Here is a 22,334-nt window from a genome sequence, read left to right as displayed (position 1 = left end):
CAAACATACTCTTTATTTAGCGTCAAATGACCAAAACAACAAAACGATATCGTGACAGTTCACGATCTAACACAAACCGACTGGAAACAAAATCCCACAAACACGAATGAAAAACAGACTGTTTAAATATGGCTCCCAATCAGAGACAACCAGCAACACCTGACACTCGTTGCCTCTGATTGGGAGCCACTCTGGCCAACATAGAAATAGCACCCATAGAAACAAAACACATTGATCTACACACCCTGGCTCAACATAACAGTGTCCCCAGAGCCAGGGCGTGACAGTACCCCCCCCTAAAGGTGCGGACTCCGACCGCGTCAACCAAATACCACAGGGAGGGACCGGGTGGGCACTCCGCCTAGGCGGCGGATCTGGCTCGGGCCTGATCCCCGCTCCCTCTCCAACCCCCCAAAGTACCCCTGGTCCGGTCTGGCCCCGCTGGCCGGAGCTGGACTGCACACTGGTGGAGCGGATTGCTCTAGCTCCGGCGTGAAGCAGCTGACCCGTGCTGAACCAGGCACCAGTGGAACAGGCACGGGCTGTGCCGGACTGACGCACGCACACCACTGGCTTGGTGTGGGGAGCAGGAACGGCCCGAGCCGGGCTGACGAAACGCACCCCTGACTTGGTGCGGGGAGCAGAAGCGGGCCGAACCGGGCTGACGCAAACGCACCACTGACTTGGTGCGGGGAGCAGGAACGGGCCGAGCCGGGCTGACGGCGCACCACTGACGTGGTGCGGGGAGCAGGAACGGGCCGAGCCGGGCTGACGGGCGCACCACTGACTTGGTGCGGGGAGCAGGAGCGGGCCGAACCGGGCTGACGAAGCGCACCACTGACTTGGTGCGGGGAGCAGGAACGGGCCGAGCCGGGCTGACGAAGCGCACCACTGACTTGGTGCGGGGAGCAGGAACAGGCCGGACCGGACTGGCGACGCACACCACCGGCTTGGTGTGGGGAGCAGGAGCGGGCCGGACCGGGCTGGCGACGCACACCACTGGCTTGGTGTGGGGAACAGGCACAGGCCGTGCCGGACTGACGACGCACACCACTGGCTTGGCGTGGGGAACGGGCACGGGCCGTGCCGGACTGACGACGCACACCACTGGCTTGGTGTGGGGAGCAGGAGTGGGCCGGACCGGGCTGGCGACGCTCACCATAGGCTCGGTGCGGGGAGCAGGAACAGGCCGGACCGGGCTGGCGACGCGCACCACAGGCTCGATGCGAGGAACAGGAACAGGCCGGACCGTACTGGGGACACCCATCACTGGCCCTATGCAGGGATCAGGAACGGGCCGGACCGGACTGGTAACACACACCAGTACCTCTCGCCGTGCCTCCACACTTTCCCTCTCCTCTGTGACCAGTGGCCCCCTTAACCTGGCGGCCTCCCTTGCACACCCGCTGGACCGCTCCATCGCGGCCTCCTGCTGCCCCGTCGTCCCCGGCGTGAGCCCCCCCCTAAAGAATTTCTGGGGGTCTCTCCTCCCCGTGGGCCAGGCCTCTATAGTTCTCGCCCAACTCTCGCTCTTCTGCCTCCAACTCCAGCCATTCTGCTCTTCATTAGGCTTGACCCAGTCGAGACTCCTCCTCCACTGTTCCCAAGTCCACCCTCTCTGCTCTTCACTCGGCTTGACCCAGTCGAGGCTGCCACGGAGATCTGCTAGGGATTTCCCTGGCGATGGCTCCTCGACTCGCTGCTTGGTCCAGTTCTGGTGGGATTTTCTGTCACAATCGTCAGGAACAGATGAGGACCAAGGCGCAGCGTTGCAGGCAAACATACTCTTTATTTAGCGTCAAATGACCAAAACAACAAAACGATATCGTGACAGTTCACGGTCTAACACAAACCGACTGGAAACAAAATCCCACAAACACGAATGAAAAACAGACTGTTTAAATATGGCTCCCAATCAGAGACAACCAGTAACACCTGACACTCGTTGCCTCTGATTGGGAGCCACTCTGGCCAACATAGAAATAGCACCCATAGAAACAAAACACATTGATCTACACACCCTGGCTCAACATAACAGTGTCCCCAGAGCCAGGGCGTGACATGAAGACTTACAGAAAACGTTTGACCTGTGTCATTGCCAACAAAGGGTATATAATAAAGTATTGAGAAACTTTACTTATTTTCCACCATAATTTGCAAATAAATTCATTAAAAATCCTACAATGTGATTTTCTGGATTTTTTTTCCTCATTTTGTCTGTCATAGTTGACGTGTACCTATGATAAAAATTACCGGCCTCTCTCATCTTTTTAAGTGGGAGAACTTGCACAATTGGTGGCTGACTAAATACTTTTTTCCCCCACTGTATACATGGAGTTAGTACAGAGTCGATGTGCAGGGGTACGATGTAATTGAGTTAGATATATACATATAGGTAGGGATAAAGTGACTAGGCAACAGGATAGATAATAAACAGTAGCAGTAGCGTATGTGATGAGTCAAAAGAGTTAGTGCAAAAAGGGTCAATGCAAATAGTTAAATAGTTAACCAAATTACTACCCAGACTAACTATTTAGCAGTCTTATAGCTTGGAGGTAGAAGCTGTTCAGGGTGCTGTTCGTTCCAGACTTGGTGCATCGGTACCGCTTGCCATGCGATAGCAGAGACAACAGTCTATGACTTGGGTGGCTGGAGTCTTTGACAATTTTTAGGGCCTTCCTCTGACACCGCCTGGTATAGAGGTCCTGTATGGCAGGGAGCTCGGCCCCAGTGATGTACTGGGCCGTACGCACTACCCTCTGTAGCACCTTGTGGTCAGATGCCAAGCAGTTGTCATACCAAGCGGTGATGCAGCCAGTCAAGATGCTTTCAATGGTGCAGCTGTAGACATTTTTGAGGATCTAAGGGCACATGCCAAATCTTTTCAGCCTCGTGAGCGAGAAGAGGCGTTGTCGTTGTCAGCTTCCTGCCTCCTGTTTGTCTCCGGGCCTCTAGAGGTCATCTGTGTTCCCCTCTGCCTTAGTTCTTCCTCGTGTGTGTCAGCTTCCTGCCTCCTGTTTGTCTCCGGGCCTCTAGAGGTCATCTGTGTTCCCCTCTGCCTTAGTTCTTCCTCATGTGTCCTAATTAGCTTGATCCAGGTCACCTGTGCCTTGTTTCCCCTTGTGTATTTTAGCTGTGTGTTTTCCCCTTGTTTCTCACTTGGTTATTGCGTCCTGACTATGTGTCTCCTGCTTTGTCCCACCGTGTCTGTCCTAGTAAGTTGTTCAAAGTTATCTTTAGTTTGTTTTTCTCCCCTCGTGGAGTTGTTTTGTTTTGCCTCCTGTTTTGGAACATTAAATCTACTTGCCTGGAGTATTGCCTTGGGTGTTTCATTTGGGTCCTACAACACCTCCTCTGTGGCTAAGGGGTAGTACCCCCAGCTCTCCACATCTGAGACCGGAGTTTCTAGCCCGGCGTGTGACAGAATAACCAAGTCAATCATGGACCCAGAAACACTCAGTTCCCCGGACCTGTTGGCGGTGATCACTCGACATGAGGCTTCTTTCCAGCGCCATGAAGCCGTTCTCAGCCGACAAGAGGAGCTGATGGCTAGTCATTCTCAACTCCTGGCCGAAATAATGAGTTCCCTCCGCCAGCTCTTTGAACGCCTCCCTGGTCCTCTCCCTTCCCCCAGGTCACCCCCCCAGTGACGACAGGTCGTCTCGGTTGGCGGAGCCCCGACTACCACCTCCCAAGCCCTTTTCTGGGGATCCAAGCTCTTGCCAGGGTTTCCTCACCCAATGCTCCCTCACCTTCGAGCTCCAACCCTCAAGCTTTCCCACAGACCGTTCCAAGATTGCCTACATCATTACCCTTCTTTCAGACAAGGCGCTCGCCTGGGCTTCTGCGGTGTGGCAGTCCCAGGAGGCCTGTTGTGACTCCCACGCTGCATTTGTAGAAGAGTTCAAGCGGGTGTTCGATCATCCTGTCAGTGGGCGGGAGGCTTCCAAGCGCCTACTGTCTCTCCGTCAGGGGCCCCGAAGCACGGCAGATTTTGCCATTGATTTCCGGACCATAGCAGCAAGGAGCGGATGGAATGATGAAGCGCTGAGGGTCTGCTTTCAGGGGAGGGTTATCTGAGCCCCTTCAAGATGAGTTAGCCACCCGAGAACCAGCTGGTGATCTCGAGTCCCTCATAGCCTTGGCCATCCGCCTGGACAATCGTCTAAGAGAGCGGAGAACGGCTCGCCGTCAGGTGTCTCATTCCCAAGTTCCTCTGAGCAGCTCTGTTTCTCCTGTTTGGACTCCGTCATTCAGAGCTTCCCCGGCTCCTGAACTGCTCCAGGATTCCCCGGAGAGCATGCAGTTAGGCCGTTCCAGGCTTTCTCCCAACGAAAGGGAACGTCGCATGAGGGAACGTCGGTGCCTCTACTGCGGGGTTGCCGGCCACTTCCGCTCCACTTTCCCCGAGCTTTGGGAAACGCCTGTCCCCGCCCAGCTACAGGAGGGCTGTGATGGGGAGAGTTAGAGCGCCTCCTACTAACGCTGTCCTGGCTATTCCAGCCACTCTGTCCTGGGGGGCCACCAGCATCGGGTCCAGGCTATGATCGATTCCGGTGCCGCAGGTGATTTCCTGGATGTAACCTTGGCTAAGGAACTTAAGATCCCTACCCAACTACTTCCTCAACCCCCAGGCAGTTACAGCCTTAGATGGCAGACCTCTGGAACCAGGAAAGGTTACCGAGGCGACTCAGTCCCTGCGACTTACCATCTCTCAACACCAGCAGGAGGAGACCTTCTATCTCATTGACTCTCCCGAGTATCCTATTATCCTGGGTCACCCTTGGCTATGCAGACATAATCCCCAGATCGACTGGCCTACGGGCACCATTCTAAGCTGGGGTCCCGCCTGCCAACTCACCTGCATGCTTCAGAGTCCCTCAGCCCCTAGTACCCAGTTTCAAGAGTCTGTTGACGTCTCCCGAGTCCCCAGTGTTTACCATCGGTTCAAGGCAGTGTTCAGCAAGGCCCGGGCTACTTCCTTACCGCCTCATCGCACGTATGACTGTGCCATTGATCTACTCCCTGGGTGCTGCCCTCCTAGAGGTCGGATCTTTTCCTTGTCCTCCCCGAGCACGCAGCTATGGACACCTACATTAAGGAGTCCTTGGCAGCCGGCCTCATCTATGCCTCTACTTCCCGGCTGGGGCGGGCTTCTTTTTGTTGAAAAGAAAGACGGGGGTCTTAGGCCTTGTATTGATTACCGGGGACTCAACAAGATCACGGTTCGGAATCGATACCCCCTTCCTCTCATGGCCACTGCTTTTGAGCTGCTTCAAGGGGCTTCCATTTTTACTAAGCTGGATCTCCGCAATGCTTACCATCTCGTGCGGATCCGGCAAGGAGACGAATGGAAGACGGCGTTCAACACGCCCACGGGGCACTATGAATATCGGGTGATGCCGTTCGGGCTCACCAATGCCCCCGCAGTATTCCAAGCCCTGATTAATGATGTTCTCCGGGATATGCTTAATCTGTTCGTCTTCGTGTACCTGGACGATATCCTCATCTTCTCGAGGTCACTGAAGGAGCATGAGGGGCATGTTAGCAGGGTTCTCCAGAGGCTCCTTGACAATCACCTCTACGTTAAGCCTGAGAAGTGTGAATTTCATGTTTCTCAGACTCAGTTTCTCGGGTTTATTGTCACTCCCGGGCACCTAGAGATGGATCCCAAGAAGGTCAAGGCGGTCCACGATTGGCCCACACCTGCCACGGTCAAGGAGGTTCAACGGTTCATTGGCTTTTCTAACTTCTATCGGAAGTTCATTAAGAATTTCAGCTCGGTGGTAGCCCCCTTGACGACGCTTACCAAGGGAGGAGGGACCAAGATTCACTGGGGTCCGGAAGCAGCAGGGGCCTTCGAGGATCTCAAGCGCCGCTTCACGTCTGCTCCGATTCTGGTGACTCCTGACCCAGAGAGACCTTTCGTGGTGGAGGTGGACGCCTCAGAGGTGGGGGTGGGAGCCGTCCTGTCACAGAGGGGTGCGGATGGGAGATTACACCCTTGTGCCTTCATGTCTCGCCGCCTGTCTGAGGCCGAGCGCAACTACCACGTGGGGGATCTAGAGTTGCTTGCGGTAAAACTGGCATTGGAAGAGTGGCGCCATTGGCTTGAGGGGGCTCAGCACCCTTTCCAGGTTCTCACAGACCACAAGAACCTGGAATATCTCCAACAGGCTAAGCGGATGAACCCTCGGCAAGCACGATGGTCCCTTTTCTTTAATCGATTCCAGTTCCTCCTGACTTACCGACCTGGCACCAAGAACGTCAAGCCGGATGCTCTGTCTCGAGTCTATTCTCCCGAGTTACAAGAGAAGCCCTTGGCATCGATTATTCCGAGGTCTAGGATCGTCGCACCTCTTCAGTGGGAACTAGAAAGAGGGGTACGAGAAGCTCTTGTCCAGGAGCCCGATCCAGGCGGTGGTCCTGCCGGTCGCCTGTACGTTCCTCTCTCTGTTCGGGGCCGCGTCTTGCAGTGGGGTCATGAGTCGCCCTTGACATGCCATCCAGGCAGTGCTCGCACACTGGAGTTCCTCCGACGGCGGTTTTGGTGGCCGTCCATCAAGAAGGACGTGCAGGTCTATGTTGAGGCCTGCCCTGTGTGCAACCAGGGAAAGTCGACACGCCAGCGACCCCAGGGACTGCTCCATCCCTTACCTGTTCCTCGAAGGCCATGGTCACACCTTTCTCTGGACTTTGTTACGGGACTTCCTCTATCCCAGGGCAACACCGTCATCCTAGTGGTGGTAGACCGGTTCTCTAAGGCTGCCCGGTTTATTCCCCTGCCCAAGCTGCCCTCGGCTAAGGAGACTGCTGAGCTCCTCATGAACCATGTCTTCCGGATATTTGGTATTCCCCTGGACGTGGTCTCTGACCGAGGTCCCCAATTCTCGTCCCGGTTTTGGGGGGCCTTCTGCAGGCTTGTTGGGGCCACAGCCAGCCTATCGTCGGGGGTTCCATCCAGAGTCTAATGGCCAAACGGAACGGATTAATCAGGATCTGGAGACCACCCTGCGGTGTATGGCGGCCAGTAATCCCACGTCTTGGGCCACCTATATCATTTGGGCTGAATATGCCCACAACACCCTCCAGTCCTCAGCCACCGGATTGTCCCCCTTCGAATGCCAGTTCGGTTACAACCCTCCATTGTTTCCAGAGGAGGAGGCGCAAGTTGGTGTTCCCTCGGCCCAGCGCTTTGTCCAACGCTGTAGGCGGACCTGGAAGAAGGCCAGGCGTGCCCTCCTTCGGACCTCCCAGAGATACCAAAGTCAGGCTAATCGCCACCGCCGGACGGCCCCTAGTTTCCGAGCTGGTCAGAGAGTTTGGTTGGCCACTAAGAACCTGCCCCTCCGGGTCGAATCCAGGAAGCTTTCCCAGAGATACATCGGGCCTTTCCGCATTTCTAGAAAGGTTAACCCTGTGTCGTATCGTTTGGTTCTCCCTCGCTCCCTTAGAGTTAACCCCACTTTCCATGTTTCACTCCTTAAACCTGTCTTGTCTTCTCCCTTTGCCCCCCCACGCAGACCCCCGCCACCTCCCAGGATCATTGACAGCCAGCCAGCCTACACAGTCCGCCGGATACTGGACTCCCGGAGGGTCCAGAACTCTCTGCAGTATCTGGTGGACTGGGAGGGCTACGGGCCGGAGGAGCGCTCCTGGGTTCCAGCCAGGGACATCCTGGACCCAGGTTTGATCCGAGATTTTCGCACCCTGGGGCCAGGGTGTTCTGGAAGGAACGTCAGGAGTCGTTCCTAGAGGAGGGGGTCCTGTCAGCTTCCTGCCTCCTGTTTGTCTCCGGGCCTCTAGAGGTCATCTGTGTTCCCCCTCTGCCTTAGTTCTTCCTCGTGTGTGTCAGCTTCCTGCCTCCTGTTTGTCTCCGGGCCTCTAGAGGTCATCTGTGTTCCCCCTCTGCCTTAGTTCTTCCTCATGTGTCCTAATTAGCTTGATCCAGGTCACCTGTGCCTTGTTTCCCCTTGTGTATTTTAGCTGTGTGTTTTCCCCTTGTTTCTCACTTGGTTATTGCGTCCTGACTATGTGTCTCCTGCTTTGTCCCACCGTGTCTGTCCTAGTAAGTTGTTCAAAGTTATCTTTAGTTTGTTTTTCTCCCCTCGTGGAGTTGTTTTGTTTTGCCTCCTGTTTTGGAACATTAAATCTACTTGCCTGGAGTATTGCCTTGGGTGTTTCATTTGGGTCCTACAACACCTCCTCTGTGGCTAAGGGGTAGTACCCCCAGCTCTCCACATCTGAGACCGGAGTTTCTAGCCCGGCGTGTGACAGTCGTGCCTTCTTCACGACTGTGTTGGTGTCTGTGTGGACCATGATAATTCATTAGTGATGTGGACACGAGGAACTTGATGCTCTCGACCCACTACACTACAGCCCGGTCAATGTGGATGGGTGCGTGCTTGGCCCTCCATTTCCTGTAGTCCACGATCAGCTCCTTTATCTTGCTGACATTGAGGGAGAGGTTATTGTCCTGGCACCACACTGCCAGGTCACCGACCTCCTCCCTATAGGCTGTCTCAACGTCATTGGTGATCAGGCCAACAACCGTTGTGTAGTCAGCAAACTTAATGATGGTGCTGGAGTCCTGCGCGGCCATGCAGTCGTGGGTGAACAGAGAGTGGGTAAGTCTTGGGTGAACAGAGAGTGGGTAAGCATGCACCCCTGAGGGGCCCCCATGTTGAGGGTCAGCGTGGCGGATGTGTTGTTGCCTACCCTCACCACCTGGGGGCAACCCGTCAGGAACTCCAGGATCCAGTTGCAGGCGGAGGTGTTCAGGCCCAGGGTCCTGAGCTTAGTGATGAGCTTGGAGGGCACTATGGTCTTGAATGCTGAGCTGTAGTCTATGAACAGCATTCTCACATAAGTGTCCCTCTTGCCCAGTTGGGAGAGGGCAGTGTGGAGTGCAATAGAGATTGCATCATCTGTGGATTTATTGGGGCGGTATGCGAATTGGAGTAGGTCCAGGGTGTCTGGGATTATGATATTGATGTGAGCCATGACCAATCTTTCAAAGCATTTCAGTGCTACAGATGTGAGTGCTACGAGGTGATAGTCATTTTGAAAGGTTACCTTGGCATTCTTGGGCACAGGGACTATGGTGGTCTGCTTGAAACATGTAGGTATTACAGACTGGGTCAGGGACAGGTTAAAAATGTCAGTGAAGTCATGCATGGTTCAGTGTTGCTCGCCTCGAAGCGAGCATAGAAGGCATTTAGCTCGTCTGGTATTCTCGCGTCACTGAGCAGCTCGCGGCTGGGTTTCCCTTTGTAATCTGTGAAAGTTTACCAGCGCTGCCACAGTGTCGGAGGTCGGAGGTCGTAGCGGGATTTCTTATAAGCATCTGGATTAGTGTCCTACTCCTTGAAAGCAGCAGCTCTAGCCTCCAGCAGGTTTTTAAAGGACCAAAGAGTTTGGTCTGCTTCGTGTTCTAAAATGTTTGCTACGGAAAAGAAATTGCGATACTAGTATCGTCACAGCCCTAAATATAATAGGCGTATGTAGTCCTTACCTGATCACATTACTAGACAGTGGCAAGCTCCAAGAATCCAAGGACCATCGTACCATGTTAATACACCTAATGTGTGTTGGGGTAATATTAAAGGAGACATTAGCATCCATCACTCACACAAGCAAGGCACCACTGAATTCATGCTCCCTCTTGCTCTCTTCTCACCCCACCCACACACTCACACACCTCCCACTTTCTCTCTGTAAACCAAAACAGGGCACAACTCACAACCTAGAACTTCCCTCCCCACTCTCTCTGTTAGCTTTTCTCCCTCCATTGTGTCTCTACTGCCAGCCAGGACAGGAAAGAGAAATGGGTTGAGAGAATGATGTGGAGACGAGGATTGACACCCCATCTCCCTGCAGCCCTTCTCCTCTTCAGAAGGCCAGATGAAGAGATTACAGAGCAAGGCGAAGCGGTAAAGCTGGCTAATTCTCACCCAGACACAGAGAGCTAAACTAGCTAAACTACCCCAAGCCCCATGGACCCTCTCTGCACAGTGACATCTGTGATGGGATAGAGCATGTCCCCTTCACTCTCCAGTGTAGCAGGGAACCAACAGCCTTCATCCTCAATGCATTAATATCATGTGAACTTTGGTATATTATTGTCAGTTTCTCTCTATTGCATTCACTTGCTCTTTCAGACTGTTCCTGGTTTCTTTGACCCAACCCAGCACCATGGGCTGAATAATTGTATTGTCCTACAGTGCAATCATGTCGGTGGGATATTTGCACATAAATTCAGGTTATGGGAGTGAGTGCATTTCAAGTTATGATTTGACGTGATTTGGCCCTATGTCAGTTGAGTTGGCAGACACTGATGATGACCTAACATCCGAAACGTTTCAAATGTTGCTCTTGTTACCTCAATAAATAAACCAGCATAAAATAACGCTGAAAATGTCATTTTTTTAATGCAGACCCTAATGAATCAGTTGAGTAGGCAAAGAGTGAATGTCAGCTCACAATAAAGTAAAGATATATAAGGTATAATGTTGGTATAGTATTGAATTGTCCTGGTGGATTATGTGAGGAAGTACAAAGATTAATTTTGGCTGTTTGGGACAGTAGAAAACAATGAGCTACTGGCATCGTCATGGGAACATGATTCCCCAATAGCACACAGTAACGCACACACATTTATCTGAACTTTTTGCACTTCAGAGAACAAAAGCAAGCCACTGCCATCCATCTCAGTAAGGGAAAGGGAAACAAGAGAGAGAGAGAGAGAGAGAGAGAGAGAGAGAGAGAGAGAGAGAGAGAGAGAGAGAGAGAGAGAGAGAGAGAGAGAGAGAGAGAGAGAGAGAGCGAGAGAGAGAGAGAGAAATTTGTGTAGTTGTAGTTGCTGTTAATGGTAATCCCATTTCCACTACTACTATTATTATTGCTGTTGGTCCCACCATTTTTGTTATATGTATACAGTGGGGGAAAAAAGTATTTAGTCAGCCACCAATTGTGCAAGTTCTGCCACTTAAAAAGATGAGAGAGGCCTGTAATTTTCATCATAGGTACACGTCAACTATGACAGACAAAATGAGGAAAAAAAATCCAGAAAATCACATTGTAGGATTTTCTATGAATTTATTTGCAAATTATGGTGGAAAATAAGTATTTGGTCAATAACAAAAGTTTCTCAATACTTTCATTCATTCTTTCCTTTACACGGATCAGTCGTCCTGGTCTCTTTGCAGAAAAACAGCCCCAAAGCATGATGTTTCCACCCCCATGCTTCACAGTAGGTATGGTGTTCTTTGGATGCAACTCAGCATTCTTTGTCCTCCAAACACGACGAGTTGAGTTTTTACCAAAAAGTTATATTTTGGTTTCATCTGACCATATGACATTCTCCCAATCCTCTTCTGGATCATCCAAATGCACTCTAGCAAACTTCAGACGGGCCTGGACATGTACTGGCTTAAGCAGGGGGACACGTCTTGCACTGCAGGATTTGAGTCCCTGGCGGCGTAGTGTGTTACTGATGGTAGGCTTTGTTACTTTGGTCCCAGCTCTCTGCAGGTCATTCACTAGGTCCCCCCGTGTGGTTCTGGGATTTTTGCTCACCGTTCTTGTGATCATTTTGACCCCACGGGGTGAGATCTTGCGTGGAGCCCCATATCGAATGAGATTATCAGTGGTTTTGTATGTCTTCCATTTCCTAATAATTGCTCCCACAGTTGATTTCTTCAAACCAAGCTGCTTACCTATTGCAGATTCAGCCTTCCCAGCCTGGTGCAGGTCTACAATTTTGTTTCTGGTGTCCTTTGACAGCTCTTTGGTCTTGACCATAGTGGAGTTTGGAGTGTGACTGTTTGAGGTTGTGGACAGGTGTCTTTTATACTGATAACAAGTTCAAACAGGTGCCATTAATACAGGTAACGAGTGGAGGACAGAGGAGCCTCTTAAAGAAGAAGTTACAGGTCTGTGAGAGCCAGACATCTTGCTTGTTTGTAGGTGACCAAATACTTATTTTCCACCATAATTTGCAAATAAATTCATTAAAAATCCTACAATGTGATTTTCTGGATTTTTTTTTCTCAATTTGTCTATCATAGTTGACGTGTACCTATGGGTGGGAGAACTTGCACAATTGGTGGCTGACTAAATACTTTTTTTCCCCACTGTACTTTGACAATGTAAGTAATTTTACTTGCCATGTCAATAAAGTCTATTGAATTGAATTGAATTGAGAGAGAGAGAGGCAGGAACATAACAGTGGAATATGGGTGCCTGCTCTCCAGTCGGCAGAGTACAATGCAAAGCTGGCAGAGTGGGAGCATGGTGCCAGGGGGGAATGGAGTGCCACATGGTGCCCCCACAAGCAGGGTCAGCCTGGAGGGGGGTGAGGGGCATGAACATGTGTGTGTGTGTGTGTGTGTGCTGCGTGCTTGTGTTTATGAGAGACAGACAGTGTGTATCTGTGTGCTCTTTGTGTTATGTATGTATGATAATGTTGTGTGAGACGTGGGGTGGGGGAGAGATGGTGGAGAGGGAGGGAGAGTCCCAGTTGCCGTTTGCATCTTAAATTTTTCAACATCTGTTCAGCCGAGCTCGGTAGTAGGAGCTGGTTATTTTAGTGTGTGTGTGCGTTTGTGAGTTTGTGTGTGTGTGTGTGTGTGCGTGTGTGTGTTCTGCGTTCTGCTACCGGACCTTTAATGAGAGGTAGACAAAGACCCATTTTCAACAATAACACCAGGTAAACTGTAGTGCTCCCAGACACACCAAGAGAATGCAGACAGTCCCATTCAACACCATTACATTGAGATCACCTCTGTAACAGTGGCCACAACCCCATTGATAGACGTTAGACCAGAAACTGGAGTTATTTTCTATGTATTGACTGGGCATCACATTTCTGAGCGTAAATCAACTGTTAAACACATAAGTGCGGTAGTGTCGTGTGTAAGTCTATTTGTGTGTGTGTGAGCTAGAGCGGGTGAGAGACGCAACGATAGATGTGTGTGTACGTGTGTTCACATTGTATGTGAAATTACAGGCAAAGATTTAACCATGAAATGTTCAGCTGTTGTGTGTGCTGACTCCTGAGTGACAGTGACAAGGAGAGTTCCTGCCATGTTCACACACACACACACACACACACACACACACACACTAACCCAGTGCCAACCCTGGGCAAATCTTATGCCAAACAGACCCAGTGTCAAATCCATACCCTCCACATGCCAACCCTATGCCACCCACACGCCAACCTCATGCCCTCTTAATAGCAGTCCTATATCAATCCTATGCCAGAGCACCCACCACCATCCCTCCTCCCTGTCGTTCTGTTCTCCTTCAGTGGAGGCAATTGGCCCTGAAATCCTCCACTGAAGCTCTAGTAAATCCCTCATTTCAGGGTTCAGCTTCCTGCTGCTGTCACCCGCTTCCCGCTCAATCTCTGTCTGTCGGTCTGTCTCTTTGTCACTCTATCCCCCACCAAGCCTCTCGCCTCTCTCTCGCTCTCTCTCGCTCTCTCCTGATGCCTGCTGGCACTTTGGAAGCAGTGCCCCTCCAATCCCTCTGCCCCCCTCCCCCTCCTCTGGATGCCAGCCGACGGCCCTCACAGTGTGGCATGCCATCTGCTGCAGCCCCCCCGCCCCGCAGACAGCTACCCACAATCCCCCTCTGCCTTAGCCCCGCGCCATAGCAGAACAGGAGGCTTTCGCACAGATCACTTCACCCCTGATGCCCCCGCCAGAAATGAGGGGTGCTGGGGGTGCACGCACAAAATGCTCAAGCTTTCACTCTCTCTTTCTTACACACACTCTCTCACACACACACACACACGCATGCACACAAAACACACTTTCATATTGTACCCCATACATATTAAAACAGTGAAACAGGCAGCATGACTCCATTTTGCAAAGCTGCATGACGCATGCACAACCATGATGTACTTGGGTTGTCCACGAGAAGGATTTGAGTGTGATTTGTGACGGGGCTTTCGGTTGTGATTGGATCTTTCTGTTGTTTAGATTCAGTAGGGCAGAGAGAGAGAGAGAGAGAGAGAGAGAGAGAGAGAGAGAGAGAGAGAGAGAGAGAGAGAGAGAGAGAGAGAGAGAGAGAGAGAGAGAGAGACTGGTCTTCCATCCATCTTGTGTTGGTAAGGAGCCTCGCAGCTGGCACTCTATCCATCAGTGAGCGCAACATTAACTCTCTGGATCAGAACCAACATCGCCACATTCTCTACATCTTTCCACCCTCTCTCTCTTCTGTTCTCGTTTTTCTTTTTATCACCCCCTCCCCTACATCTTTCATGAATTGATCCTCTGTGATGAGTGTGATGGAAAGGAGTCAGGCGCAGGAGGGTAATCACCGAATACAGAGTTTATTCCTTTGTTGACACACAAATGCGCTCAAATAGCGATCAATGAAACAGGCACAGGGGAAACTATCATCCCTGGCAAATACACTGTAACGGATATCCAACAATACATAAGCACAGGGGGAAATCTACCCTGGCAACACAATGTTATGAGTAGCTCCACCGAGCTACACTACTCTCACAAATAACAACCACCCACAAGGACAAGGGAGCAGAGGGAACACTTATACACTGACTAATTAGGGGATAGGAACCAGGTGTGTGTGATTGACAAGACAAGACAATTGTGATGATGATTGGGGCGGCAGTGGTTAGTAAGCCGGTGACGACGAACGCCGAAGCCTGCCCGAACAAGGAGGGGAGGCAGCCTCGGCCGAAGTCGTGACATCCTCTTTACAGTTTTTTTTTTCTCACTCATCTTCTGCCTATATGTCCAGTCTTCTCCTCCTCTCTTCTTCTCCCTCCCTGCCTCTCCTCCTCTGCTCTGCTCTCATATCCTCCCTGCTTCTCTCCTCTCTTTGTCTCTCTCCCAGTTGGTGTTAATAATTTAACTCCTGAGCTGCTGCAGACCTGGCTCCTCTCCAGGCCTCTGATTGTAGATGTGTGTATGTATGAGTGTGTGGCAGGGCATGTGTGTGGGATGTGCAAAAGAGAGAGAGAGATGGGGTGAGGAGGGAGAGAGGCAGAGAGGCAGAGAGCGATAGGGGGGATTTAGGCGGAGAGAGAGAGAGAGAGAGAGAGAGAGAGAGAGAGAAAGAAAGAAAGAAAGAAAGAAAGAAAGAAAGAAAGAAAGAAAGAAAGAAAGAAAGAAAGAAAGAAAGAAAGAAAGAAAGAAAGAAAGAAAGAAAGAAAGAAAGAAAGAAAGAAAGAAAGAAAGAAAGAAAGAAAGAAAGAAGCGAGATTAGGGTATGTTAGGTTGTGTGTGTGTGTGTGTGCATGGGGCCAGGAGTTTACCTCCTTACAGTTCCACCCGGTCACTACATCTCTATGTTCTGTCATTGGAGGGAATCAGAGCAGGCATTCCTGCATACTTCCTGTGATTGGACACGGACAGTAAGTGCTTCCACTAGAGTGAGTGGGCAGCAAGGCACGAGGAGGGATGATGCCAGTATCAAATGAGCGTCTAAAGCCCTGAGACTGCCGCATAGAGCGGTACAAAACCATAGCTCATTTCACATTGCATTATGGCCTGATATGCATAGTAAACCCAAACCTGCACTGTCATTAATGTAAGAGCTGGAGGGAGGTCAGTGTACCAACGTGTGTGTTTTCGCACATTTGTGCATATACGTGCATGGTGTGTGTACGTCCATGCACATGCGCTAGCTTCTAACTGCTAATATGTGTATGCACCCATACGTGTATGAGTTGAGTGTGTGCATGCAAATGGGAGTGGAACACAGACACACACACACACTCGATGGTGTTGACAGGTGGCTCCAGTAAAGAGGTAGATCCCTGAGCTGGGCTCTGCCTGTCTCTGGCTGAGAGAGAGAAAGAGAGAGAGAGAGAGAGAGAGAGAGAGAGAGAGAGAGAGAGAGAGAGAGAGAGAGAGAGAGAGAGAGAGAGAGAGAGAGAGAGAGAGAGAGAGAGAGAGAGAGAGAGAGAGAGAGAGAGAGAGAGAGAGAGAGAGAGAGAAAGAGAGAGAGAGACAGAGAGAGAGAGAGAGAGAGAGAGAGAGAGAGAGAGAGAGAGAGAGAGAGAGAGAGAGAGAGAGAGAGAGAGAGAGAGAGAGAGAGAGAGAGAGAGAGAGAGGAATAAAAAGCTCCCAGCAGCTGTCGCCCTAATTCCTCTAACACGCCGCTTGTGCTCTGATTATAAAACAGATCTGGCCCCTCATTTACTCCTGACACCAGCTAATGCTCTATATCTCAATCACTCCGGCCCCGCTAGCCACTGCCCTGCCAGGACACACACGTACACACACTTACATTTTTATAGTATTAGCACATCGCACGAACCCAAATGACAGAAACATACATATCATGTGAAGGAAAGGCATCATCCTCAGATATCGACTGACTGGTACAGATTTTGATAGACACAAAGAACACACACATGCCTGCACGCACACACATGCCCACACACACCTCCATAGAGATCAGCCATATTAGAGTGATGACTCGGAGTGTTGGCTGAGCCACACCTCCTGGAGTTGAGCCCATTCATCTACCCACAAGGCAACAGGGCAGGCTAGCATATGCACTGGTGATCCACGGTCAGACTGCAGTTGGTGAGACTGTGATTGGCTTAAAGAGAAATTTCACCGCTGCTCTATTTCACAATATATGTCCACAAAATTGAGAATTTCCTAACAACACGCAAATACGAGCGTTTCTGCTTCCCTCCAGTAGAAACAGGCCAGCTACATTTCCTAGTTATAAGTAGACCATAATATCCAGAATTCATAGCGATTTTAGGACATAGCACAGCCACATGGAGGTGTATCCAGTTGATGTGAGAAATATCAAAATGTCTGTGTTTGTAGCCAGCACTGTCAGCCAGAGAATTTCGAAACGGAACTGAAGTCTTAACTGATGGGGTTGCCATGTCGTCGAATGTTGAAAAGGGATGCTATTCCATCGATTTTCCCCTTCACTTCAAAGAGGAAGGCATCCGATCAGCCAACATCAGAGCAGCAGAAAAGAAGTCAAGATGAGGTAACATGTATTTATGAAAGTACAATACCCTCTTGAGAAAAGAAAATCACGAACACACTAAACTGTCTACAAGTCAAGCCCCCCTCAAACTTTTTACATCTTTGCTAACAGCCCATCTCAATGCTCCATTGTGTAACAAAACAAATACCAATCTACTGCAACCTTTTGTGTTTAAAGATGAACATGGTTGATTGTATGGTTACACATCCTCATGATCAGTCTTCATGTCTTTCCAAGAGACTTGCAGTACAAACAAATCTTCTGCAAGAGGTCCAAGCAGTGGGTGGTGAAGAAAGTGTACGAGAGGCTTGTCAACCTGGCTGTGGAGTGCAGAAAGGACCAGACGGTTGTCTACAAGGAGCCTGAATCACAGCTCCCCAAACTCAACATCCCTGCCAACATCGCAGCAGTGCCAAAGCCTGCTAAACCAGTTGCCATTACCCAACACAAGAAGAGGTTCACCAGCTGAAGAACATTCTGGAACCTGCCTGGAACATTCAACCAACACAACATTCATATTTAGTTAGACTGATGTTGTAGTATAATTATGAATGCCTAGTATACTCACCACTGCATTGTGGTATAGATATTGCTAGCTGTTGTACATATGTATATAATTGTCTTTTATATAATATTTTTTACAAGTGTACTGACAAGTGACTAAATGATTCCAGCTGCATCAGAAACCAATAAAGTGTTGACTTCAACTTCTGGATCAATTCATTGTGATATTCATGAAATGTACACTCTTAGAAAAAAAGGTTCCAAAAGGGTTCTTCAGCTGTCCCCATAGGATAATCAATGACTATGAGGTTAAAGTGCAGCTTTAATTTAAGGGTATTTTCATCTATATCGGGTGAAGCATTTAGATATTACAACACTGTTTGTACATTGTACCCCCATTTTCTAAATAAATCACAGACAGTGTCACCAGCAAAGCACCCCCACACCATAACACCTTCACCTCCATGCTTTACGGTGGGAACTACACATGCGGAGATCATCTGTTCACCCACACCGCGTCTCACAAAGAAAAAAATCTCTAATTTGGACTCCAGACCAAAGGACACATTTCCACCGGTCTAATGTCCATTGCTTGTGTTTCTTGGCCAAGCAGGTCTCTTCTTCTTATTGGTGTCCTTTAGTAGTGGTTTCTTTGCAGCAGTTCAACCATGAAGGCCTGATTCACACAGTCCCCTCTGAACAGTTGACGTTGAGATGTGTCTGTGACTTGAACTCTGTGAACTATTTATTTGGGCTGCAATTTCTGATGCTGGTAACTCTAATGAACGTATCCTCTGCAGCAGAGGTAACTCTGGGTCTAACATTCTTGTGGCGGTCCTCATGAGAGCCAGTGTCATCATAGCGCTTGATGGTTTTTGCGACTGCACTTGAAAAAACTTTCAAAGTTCTTGAAGTTTTCCGTATTCACTGACCTTCATGTCTTAAAGTAATGATGGACCGTCGTTTCTCTTTGCTTATTTGAGCTGTTCTTGCCATAATATGGACTTGGTCTTTTACCAAATAGGGCTATCTTCTGTATATCCCCTCTACCTTGTCACAACACAACTGATTGGCTCAAACGCATTAAGAAGGAAAGAAATTGCACAAATTAACTTTTAAGAAGGCACACCTGTTAATTGAAATGCATTGCAGGTGACTACCTCATGAAGCTGGTTGAGAGAATGCCAAGAGTGTGCAAAGCTGTCATCAAGGCAAAGGGTGGCTATTTGAAGGAATCTCAAATATAAAATATATTTTGATTTGTTTAACACTTTTTTGGTTACTACATGATTCCATATGTGTTATTTCATAGTTTTGATGTCTTCACTATTATTCTACAATGTAGAAAATAGTAAAAATAAAGAAAAACCCTTGAATGAGTAGGTGTGTCCAAACTTTTGACTGTTAGTGTATGTGTATTAAAGTAGTAAAAAGTGAAGTATTTAGTCCCATATTCATAGTACGTAATGCCTACATTAAAGTTGTGATTCTACAAATGTGTTGGATGCATTTGATGTTTGTTTTGGTTGTGTTTCAGATTATTTTGTGCCCAATAGAAATGAATGGTAAATAATGTATTGTGTCATTTTGGAGTCACTTTTATTGTAAATAAGAATAGAATATGTTTCTAAACGCTTCTACATGAATGTAGATGCTACCATGATTACGGATAATCTTGAATGAATTGGGGGGTATGATATTTGTGCATCTGTAACTTTCTCACTCATAATTATTCACAATTCATTCAGGATTATCAGTAATCATGGTAGCATCCACATTAATGTAGAAGCGTTTAGAAACATATTCTATTCTTATTTACAATAAAAGTGACTCCAAAATGACACAATACATGATTTACCATTCATTTCTATTGGGCACAGTTGGCAGGCTGTGGGGGGAGAGAAGCAGGTCAGGTGCTGTGACTCGGCTAGCCCAGTAGGGGGCAGAGGTGTCAAGGTTGGGAGTAGTTGGAAGTCAAATCAAACCCCACGGTGTGTCACCACCCTCTGACAAAGAGTGGGAGAGAGGGATGGTAAAAGAAAAGATGGACTGCAAGTGTGTTTGTGTGTACCTGAACCGCTCAGTGTTGATGTGTTGGTGTATGAATTGATGAAAGTATTCAAGCATGTACGTTTGTAAATTAGTACAGTTATACGTGTTGGTGTGACTGTGTGCATTGTATGATATGTGTGTGTTAGAGTGTTTTTATGTTTGACACATCTCTGGGTCTCTTTGTGTGTGTGCGTGTGTGTGTGTGTGTGTGTGTGTGTGTGTGTGTGTGTGTGTGTGTGTGTGTGTGTGTGTGTGTGTGTGTGTGTGTGTGTGTGTGTGTGTGTGTGTGTGTGTGTGTGTGTGTGTGTGTGTGTGTGTGTGTGTGTGTGTGTGTGTGTGTGTGTGTGTGTGTGTGTGTGTGTGTATCTCCTGAATTTGTCTCCTGGGACTCACTTGGCATCACTCCTCACTTTTTATTCTCGCTCCGCAAACTGCTGCTGTCTGAGCACAAGCTGGCACACCACACAAAGCCACACACACACACACACACACACACACACACACACACACACATAGCCACACACACACACACTCCCTGGCACACACTAAAACACAGACAATTACTTAAGATCCCACCCATTCACGTACAGATCTATACACACACACACACACTTTCAATTTTAAACCACACACACTCATTCTTTCAAGCTCACATCATAGATAAAGAACAAGCTGTATTTTGACATGCAATCTCCCAATACAAACACAATCAGATACAAGTTCCATCAAAGACATTAACAGAAATACACAGACATCCGTGAAAGCCCATGATGTGTGTACAGACTCTGAGGTAATACACACAAACAGTTCATCAGTGACAACCGCACATACAGAATCAGTGCCACTCAGAATACCAATGGAGAGAGATAGAGCGTAAACACAAACACACACACCCTGTAAAAGGAGAAGGTTCCACACGTTCACAAGCACAAAAAAATAACTGTCACAAGTGCTCTCACAGTCAGCTACACAAACCCTCTCCCACAAACACAGACTGACAGACTGACGAGAGAAACTTCAAAAAGCGACAAATAAATAAATAAAAGACAAGTATGTTAGAGATGAATTAATAACAAGGAGAGAGAGAGATGCAAACAGGAAACAAGAGCAAGAGAGAGAGGGATTGGGGGAGAGAGTGAGGAAGTGAGAGTGAAGACAGAGACAGCTGGGGAGGGTAGACACCCCATCTCACTTTTCTATTGAGCCTAATACCAATACTCACAGCTGTTGAAACTTAATAGACAGCAGGAACTACATTATTCACTGCATACACAACTAGCAGAAGCTCTAGTTAAACTGTACGTTTGAATGTGGGGTTGTGAGTACTGTAGGTACTGACTACATGTACCTGTGTGTATAGTATATGAAAGTGTACGCAAGTTTGGCGACAGACAGTATGAGTGTTCATGAGTGCATCCTATTTCGCCCATTTTTTTTATTTCCTCCCCTCTCTCTTTTTTTGGGAAAGGAGAGAGTAGTGTGATCACAGTATGCAAATGAAATGGTTATTACCGCATTGCTCATCAAGCAGCGCGGAGCAGACATTAATAGGCTGATGAATATGCATGTGAATTTGTTAATTAAGTTAATTATTCTGCTGAAAATGCATTCGTCTTCCAAGGACATCTTCCCCAGGATTCCAACCACCTCCTCTCATTAGTCATGTGATATTTTACACTGGGCTTGGCTGGCGCCGGGACAAGTGGGGTCGGGGGTCGTGGTGCAGCACACACTACACATTGCATGAGGCTTAAGTCTACTTAACAACAGTAATGACAGTCTCAGAGAGGAGAACAATGATCTCAGATAATTTGTTATGTTTTCAAAACTATGTTTTTCATATTCAGTCATGAGAGAGAGAGTTGAACTTAACCGATATATTGTATCAAAACATACACCTGCCTTTTGTGATCAGGTTTTCCCCTCCATCTCTATTTCTCCTCTTCCCTCCATCTCTCATGTACATCTCTCCTCTTTTCCAGTCTGGTAATTCCCTTTCTCTCCTGGTTTTCCTCTAATTGCTTATTAAAACCCTCTTAAATGAACTTTTCGTGCCAACTTTCCAACACATTAATTAATTGTTGTAGCCAATTAAGTGTCGCTGTGCAAATGAGCTTCAGCACAAATGGTCCTGCAGGGCCACCCCTCCTTCCTAACCCCCCCACCCCCTCCCTTTCCAGCAGTCTGCCATCCCAGCAGCCCCTGCTCCCTTAAAGAGGCAGACCTGAGTGAGAAATAGAAAGAGGCAGAGCGAAGGGTCACAATGGTCACTTTTATCCACCGGAAATGTGGGATTATGCAGTGACTATATTTGGTCAATGGAGCTTTCTATTGACTAACCCTAGTCTTACCCCGCCCCCTCAGACACGCTATGGACACTGACACGCTATGGACACTGACACGCTATGGACACTGATCTGTTTCTCTCCTCTCTGTCTAGTGATTCTGGTAAAGTAGAATCATTTGTTGTGATTATAGCTTGTTGACAAGTTCCACATAATGATTATCAACTAGTGATTCTGTCTCTGTCTTTCTGTGGCTGTTACTCATTAGTGATAAAACCGTGAACAAGAAAATGTGGCACCATTTTGGCTCTAAACTATAAACTGAGGAGGATTTGTATTTGGTGTTAAAACAGCAATAAAGCACTCTGCTGCAGCAGTAAAACCTATATCACTAGAGGAATAAAGTCAAAGTGTTTTTCCAATAGCCTATAAATAAAGACGTAACCATAACTGGAATGACTGACACAAAATCTTGTTGCAAAGATGGTGGAG

Source organism: Coregonus clupeaformis, chromosome 35 (genome assembly GCF_020615455.1).
Source record: "Coregonus clupeaformis isolate EN_2021a chromosome 35, ASM2061545v1, whole genome shotgun sequence".
Lineage (NCBI taxonomy): Eukaryota > Metazoa > Chordata > Actinopteri > Salmoniformes > Salmonidae > Coregonus > Coregonus clupeaformis.
This window is presented reverse-complemented; position numbering follows the sequence as displayed.